General features: G+C 42.8%; 1 long non-coding RNA gene across 1 annotated transcript; it reads left to right on the top strand.

Annotated features, from left to right (window-relative positions):
• Positions 1–215: 215 nt before the first annotated feature.
• LOC140014493 (uncharacterized) lies at positions 216–2,817 on the top strand. Its single transcript, XR_011821251.1, has 2 exons — positions 216–368; positions 2,579–2,817. It is a non-coding gene; the product is annotated as an uncharacterized lncRNA (long non-coding RNA).
• Positions 2,818–6,564: the final 3,747 nt, after the last annotated feature.

The raw sequence follows: 6,564 nt of genomic DNA, 5'->3' as shown, positions 1-6,564 counted from the left end.
TTATGACTTATGGAGTAAATTGAAAGGTTATCAAATGTTTGAGGGAAATTTTATAAGAAAGAGAAAGTTGAAGTGCAAGGGTGAAAACAACAAATAAAGCATTTATGTGATTGGCTAGCCATAAGAAATATCTTCCAAAGCTTTGACTAATATGTTGTCTTACAACTATAAGAGAGACAAGAGAAATAAAACAAAACAAAAACTAAGAGAATAAGAGAGAGTGAGAGCCGTGAGAAGAGAAAGAAAAAAGAAAAGGAAAGCTTGCTTTGGTGCATCATTTTTGCTCTTCAATCTTGAGTTTGGATCTTGGAGGAACAACTTGAGCACTTGATTGTTGTGGGTGATCATCTACCAAGCTTGAATCAAAGGTAAGAAAGTCTAGTTGAAGACTTAAGTTGATTATTGTTTGATGAACTAGTGGTTATTTTGGCATAGGACCTTAGTTGTGCTTGATTGTGGTACCTCTTATGCCTATCACTTGTTTTTATGGAGTACTTTGGTTAATTTTTGGTGATTTATGCTGCTGGAAATTTCGGTCAAGAGAAAGAGAATTAGGGCTTTTTAATGTAATGCTTTCCTTACTTGTTTAGTTGAGAAATGGACTTGTAGTGGTTATGTTTGATGAATTGCCTCACTTGATTTGGTTGGTTACTTGCAAAAAGCTGATTTGGGTTAAGAAACCCTAAACTCCATTAGGCTAATTTAGCTTAGCTTATGGTTAGTGAGATAGAGTTTGGTTAGTGAGAGGTTGGATTAAGTTCATTGGTGCAAATGAAATTTGGTTAGGGATTGTGGTTGATGATTGTTAAATTTGGTATTGACTTGGGAGGGGAATTTCGGACCATTTGTAGGCCATTTAGATGTTAGTGTATGTGTGTTTATTTGGTACAAAAGTGGTTGAAAAACCTGCATAAGAACCATGAAAACGAACCATATGTTTGCGACATTTGAAACCGGCAAAATGGGTAAACAGGGCAACCCAGAACCTGAACTTGAGCTCCATTTTTCTTAATGTTCCGTGCTGATTCAGAAGTTTCGTAAAACATGAAAGTCGTAGCCCCTTGAGTCCTGAGTATGCCTACAAAATTTCAGGTCAATCGGATTAGCGTAGCCTGAGTTATCGACGAAATGCTCAAGCCTGTTTTGACCCTCTGGTTCTACGCGTTTTCTGATTTTGTTTCTGCCCATGATTTTTCGATTTTTATAGAGTTCGATCTGGGTGCCAACTCCTTCATAAGAAGTTTAGATCTTGATCTCAGCTTCGAAACGGTATAAAGTACGTCGAAAACCGAGTTCCGTAGCTCCGGTTATGATCAAAACAATATCGCTCGTCAGAACTGCCTTGTATTTGGACAGTTCTGACGGGTACTTTGGCACTCGAATTTTGTTTTGTTCTGAATAGATTCAGGTCTTGGCCAAAACATGAAAGTTTTAGCCTTATGTCTCAGCTTTCTAATGCCTTTGGAATTTCTTAATTTCGATTTCTGAGCCGTGAGTTACGGCCTTGCAAACAGGGCCTGTTTGGTAACTCGCAATGAAACAGCTGGAACTGTTTCACGCAATTTTCACCTATACCCATTGAGATCTGGGTTGAGATGTCTAAATGAAAGTTGTAGATCTTCCTCTTAGCTTCGAAACGGTGTCTCACCCGCCTTGATCCGACACTCCTAGCCTAATTTTGACCAAAACGGTTTGAGATGGCCGATTTGGCCATTTCCGTTTGCCGTTCTGCGCGGACGTGTGCGGCCGTTTTGCCGTTTCCGCACTTGCGCGTGCCAATTTTGCCGTTTGGCTTATTTCAAGTACGTTAGTTGCCGTTTGTGATATATTGTGACATAATCTTCGATTTCAGACAGTGGTGAGCTAGGCGGTGCCGGTGGGGCCCACTACTAGCCAACACACAAAGTGAATTCCGCCTTTATACTACTTTTGGTATTTTGAGTAAGTATTCAGGCCGCTCTTATGTGTTAGTTGTTTATGTGTTTCGTTGTGTGTAAAAAGGGTACCTAGGCGAGGGTGTACTTTATCGCACTCGATCTAGACCCTAATTTACGCACCAATTTGTACATGACATATGTATGTGAGAAATTTTGGAACAAAAACCCTTGAGCTTGTGGCTCGGGGTGACTTTTGAATACTTTTGTGAATTTTGTGAGTTTGCGGTTGAACTCAATACCTAGATGGACTATTCGAGCCGGTTAGGGCTTGGTCGAAGTCAGTCCAACTTGGTTTGAGGTCACCAAGTTTGTGACCCGAGCTTATGATCAAAGCTCAAGTTTGTGATTTCGTTCGCCTGGGCAAGTTTGTGAGGTGACTGGCCAGTGAGGGTGATAAGGTGTCGGTGGGTGTACAAGTGAAGTTCTACGGACCTTATTTATGGTCGACGGAGTGTCGACAGGAGATCAAGCATGGCAAATGAATTGGCTTTGGAGCCACCCGTATCCTTATTATGTGATGTTACTTTTCTGCTTTTGCTTTACTCTTACTGTGTAAATGTTGCTACGTGAAATTTACGCTTTTGCCCCTGTTTACTTACTAAGCTTTTAGCTTACCCCATTCCGTTTGTTTTCCTTAGCAGGGGCCGACGCGGGTACGTTTGGGCACTTACACTAGTATAGTATAGTTAGACTTGCTTGTAATAGCGAACAATTAGGATGTTTGTTTTTATTGTGGTGGTTTGTATAAGGACCCTTCTTAGGGTCTACCTTTTGGTTTTGGTTGTAATTATAAGGATGTAATAGTTTGAGCAGGTACTTTTGGGGAATGTACTTATAACTCTTTTGGGATTGCATATATATGTATAGTACTCTTTTGGATTTTGCTAGCTTTCGTTGTTTTAAGTTTTGAGTCCTGGCGCGAGCTAGGCAGGCGGCCCGCCGATACCCTTGGGTTCGCCCTTGGGAGAAGTGGGGTCGTCACAGTTGGTATCAGAGCGCCTAGGTTAGAGGACTTGGGCAATTGTGGGACATACGCGATAGGCATTAGGCATATTGGATTCTTTTAAGTTGAATGATATCTTTTAAGTTGAAATGCCGGTTGACTGACGACTTAATGTTTTGTAGGTATGGACCCAGGCAGTTCGAGTAGGAGGGGCCCAGAGGATCGACCGCTGCGTAAGCGGGCTATCCGTTATCGACAGAGGCTGGGAGAGCCTTACACTTTGTACTCCCCCTTCGGCCAGGTGTCGCGCCGACCCTGCGCGTGTTGGTATACTTACGGCTATCCCGACGAGATAGTCTTAGCATTGGATGATGAGCGTTATCACCTCGACAGGACGGTCGAGACTCTGAGGGAGCAGCTTGAGGAGGCTAGACAGTTTAGCCGCTGGCAGGCGTTACGCGTTAGGGACCTGGAGCGGGACCTCCGGGACACACACCAGCACCTCTTCTCTTTGAAGAGGCAGCTTAGGGAGAGGGCCCGGAGTATCACGTTTGACTGCGGGGTCTTGCTAGATATGGCCGCGGAGGCACCCCCGCGAGCTACTGGGCCGGAGCAGATAGGCGAGATTGGTACTTTAGGTTCCGTTGGGGACCAGGGCCCTAGGGGAGGCGTTTAGGGTCGCTTTCGTCTTTTGCTTAGCTGGTAGATTCCTTTTGTTAAAACTGGCATGACCACTTTCTTTCTTTATTTGGTTGGCCGACTAGATCTTGGAGCCGGAGTGCTCATGTGTACATTGGGTTTTGTACCGACTGGAGGTCGGTAATCTGTAAATCTTTTGGTGTGATTTTGTATATCTATGTATATATTTGAGTAGCATGTTGAATTTATCCTTTGTGTGTCTTTTGTTCGTACGCTTTACGTCCGTACTTTTGCTCATAGTCCGGATAATAAGTTTATATGTAATGTTACGATCTATAGACGTTTGCACTTAAATGGCCTCCGGTACTCGAGGTGGAGGCAGAGGAGGTAGAGGGCGAGCACGAAGCCCTGAAAGAGAACAAGGACCAGAACCAGATCAAGTCGCTACAGCCATCCAGCGGATGGCCGAGTTACTAGAGCGATTGACAAATCAACAGGGCCAAGGAAGCGGTATGGGGAATCCTGGACATAATCCGGGACATAATCCAGGCAATCACGAGGGTGAAGACCGTGCCTTGGAGCGATTCCAAAAATTCGCACCCCCAAAGTTTATCGGTGGGGCCGACCCTGACTTAGCGGAGGGTTGGCTAGACCGTATGTTAGACATATTTGCCGCGCTTAGGTATTCAGAGGAGCGGCAGATATCCTTTGCGGTCTTTCAGTTTGAAGGGGCCGCTCGAGCCTGGTGGAATGTAATCAAAGCCAAGTGGGAGCGCGAACAGACTCCTTGGACCTGGATCAACTTCACACGGGAGTTTAATGAAAAATATTTACCACCCATTGTGCAAGAAAAACGGGAAGATGATTTCATCCGCCTACGTCAAGGGGCCTCGAGTGTGGCGGAGTACGAAACTCAGTTCACTAAACTTTCTCGCTTTGCCCCAGAGCTGGTGTTAACGGAGCAGAAACGAATTCGTCGATTCGTTCAAGGTTTAAATGTGGAAATCCAGGAATCGTTAGCAGCGGCTCAGTTGAATACGTTTAGCCAAGCGCTAGAAAAAGCACAGCGAATTGAGACTGCCAGAGGACAGGTTAAAGCCTTCCACGATCGGAAAAGGAGGCAACCTAGCTCAAATGATTCCATGGTCGGACAAAGCTCGCGAAACGAGCCATCTGCCAAGATAAATAAAGGTACGGATGGTCCACGACCTGCAAGGACCCCGAATAGCTTTGGGCGAGGTCAAATAGTGCAAGAGCCTCAGAAGAGTGCTCAGCGTGGAGGGTCAAGCACGGCCGCTAAGCCAACCTGTGGTTTCTGTGGGGGCAACCACACCGATGAGAATTGTTGGAAAAATAGTTCAGTCCGGAAATGCTACAAATGTGGAAGCACCGAACACCTGATTGCCCGGTGCCCTAAAATACAGAAGGATGGACTCAAGTCACCGACTGAAGGGACCACAACTAAGCCGTCAACTGCAGGGGAAAATCGACCCAAAGGGCCAGCAAGAGTCTATGCGATGGGTCAACCTGAGATGACGAATCCTTCGGTGGATTTTGAAGGTACGCTTTGACCAACGAATTAATTTCGAGGACGAAATTGTCCTAAGTGGGGGAGATTGTGAGGCCCCAGTCCGTTCTATGTTAATATATTCATTAGTTGGGCGGTAACGTTTGGTTTCGGGAGTATTTCGAAAACCCTTAAGATTTAAACCCTAGTTATGTATTGGTTACAAGTTCGAGTGGTGATTAAAGTTAGTAAGGTTAATGTGTGTCTTAGTGTGGGTAAGAATAGGATTTAATCCATTTGGTATAGATTAATTAAGTTTAAGAAGGTTAGAAACCCTAAGTGAGCAAAATCCCTAATGTTATGATTTATTAGAAGTTTTAAGTGGGTTTAAACCTAATTTTGCCCTTGACAAAAAGGTTATTGTTTAACTACTTTTATGTGGGATAAAGTATGCTTAAGTGTAAGTGATTAAGATGAGAAAGTGATTAGTGAAATAATTAAGCGTGATTATATGTTTTAGATTAGAATAAGTTATGACTTATGGAGTAAATTGAAAGGTTATCAAATGTTTGAGGGAAATTTTATAAGAAAGAGAAAGTTGAAGTGCAAGGGTGAAAACAACAAATAAAGCATTTATGTGATTGGCTAGCCATAAGAAATATCTTCCAAAGCTTTGACTAATATGTTGTCTTACAACTATAAGAGAGACAAGAGAAATAAAACAAAACAAAAACTAAGAGAATAAGAGAGAGTGAGAGCCGTGAGAAGAGAAAGAAAAAAGAAAAGGAAAGCTTGCTTTGGTGCATCATTTTTGCTCTTCAATCTTGAGTTTGGATCTTGGAGGAACAACTTGAGCACTTGATTGTTGTGGGTGATCATCTACCAAGCTTGAATCAAAGGTAAGAAAGTCTAGTTGAAGACTTAAGTTGATTATTGTTTGATGAACTAGTGGTTATTTTGGCATAGGACCTTAGTTGTGCTTGATTGTGGTACCTCTTATGCCTATCACTTGTTTTTATGGAGTACTTTGGTTAATTTTTGGTGATTTATGCTGCTGGAAATTTCGGTCAAGAGAAAGAGAATTAGGGCTTTTTAATGTAATGCTTTCCTTACTTGTTTAGTTGAGAAATGGACTTGTAGTGGTTATGTTTGATGAATTGCCTCACTTGATTTGGTTGGTTACTTGCAAAAAGCTGATTTGGGTTAAGAAACCCTAAACTCCATTAGGCTAATTTAGCTTAGCTTATGGTTAGTGAGATAGAGTTTGGTTAGTGAGAGGTTGGATTAAGTTCATTGGTGCAAATGAAATTTGGTTAGGGATTGTGGTTGATGATTGTTAAATTTGGTATTGACTTGGGAGGGGAATTTCGGACCATTTGTAGGCCATTTAGATGTTAGTGTATGTGTGTTTATTTGGTACAAAAGTGGTTGAAAAACCTGCATAAGAACCATGAAAACGAACCATATGTTTGCGACATTTGAAACCGGCAAAATGGGTAAACAGGGCAACCCAGAACCTGAACTTGAGCTCCATTTTT

Source organism: Coffea arabica, chromosome 9e (genome assembly GCF_036785885.1).
Source record: "Coffea arabica cultivar ET-39 chromosome 9e, Coffea Arabica ET-39 HiFi, whole genome shotgun sequence".
Taxonomy (NCBI): Eukaryota; Viridiplantae; Streptophyta; class Magnoliopsida; order Gentianales; family Rubiaceae; genus Coffea; species Coffea arabica.
Note: the sequence above shows the minus strand (reverse complement) of the source record. Positions and strands in the feature narration are given on the sequence as shown.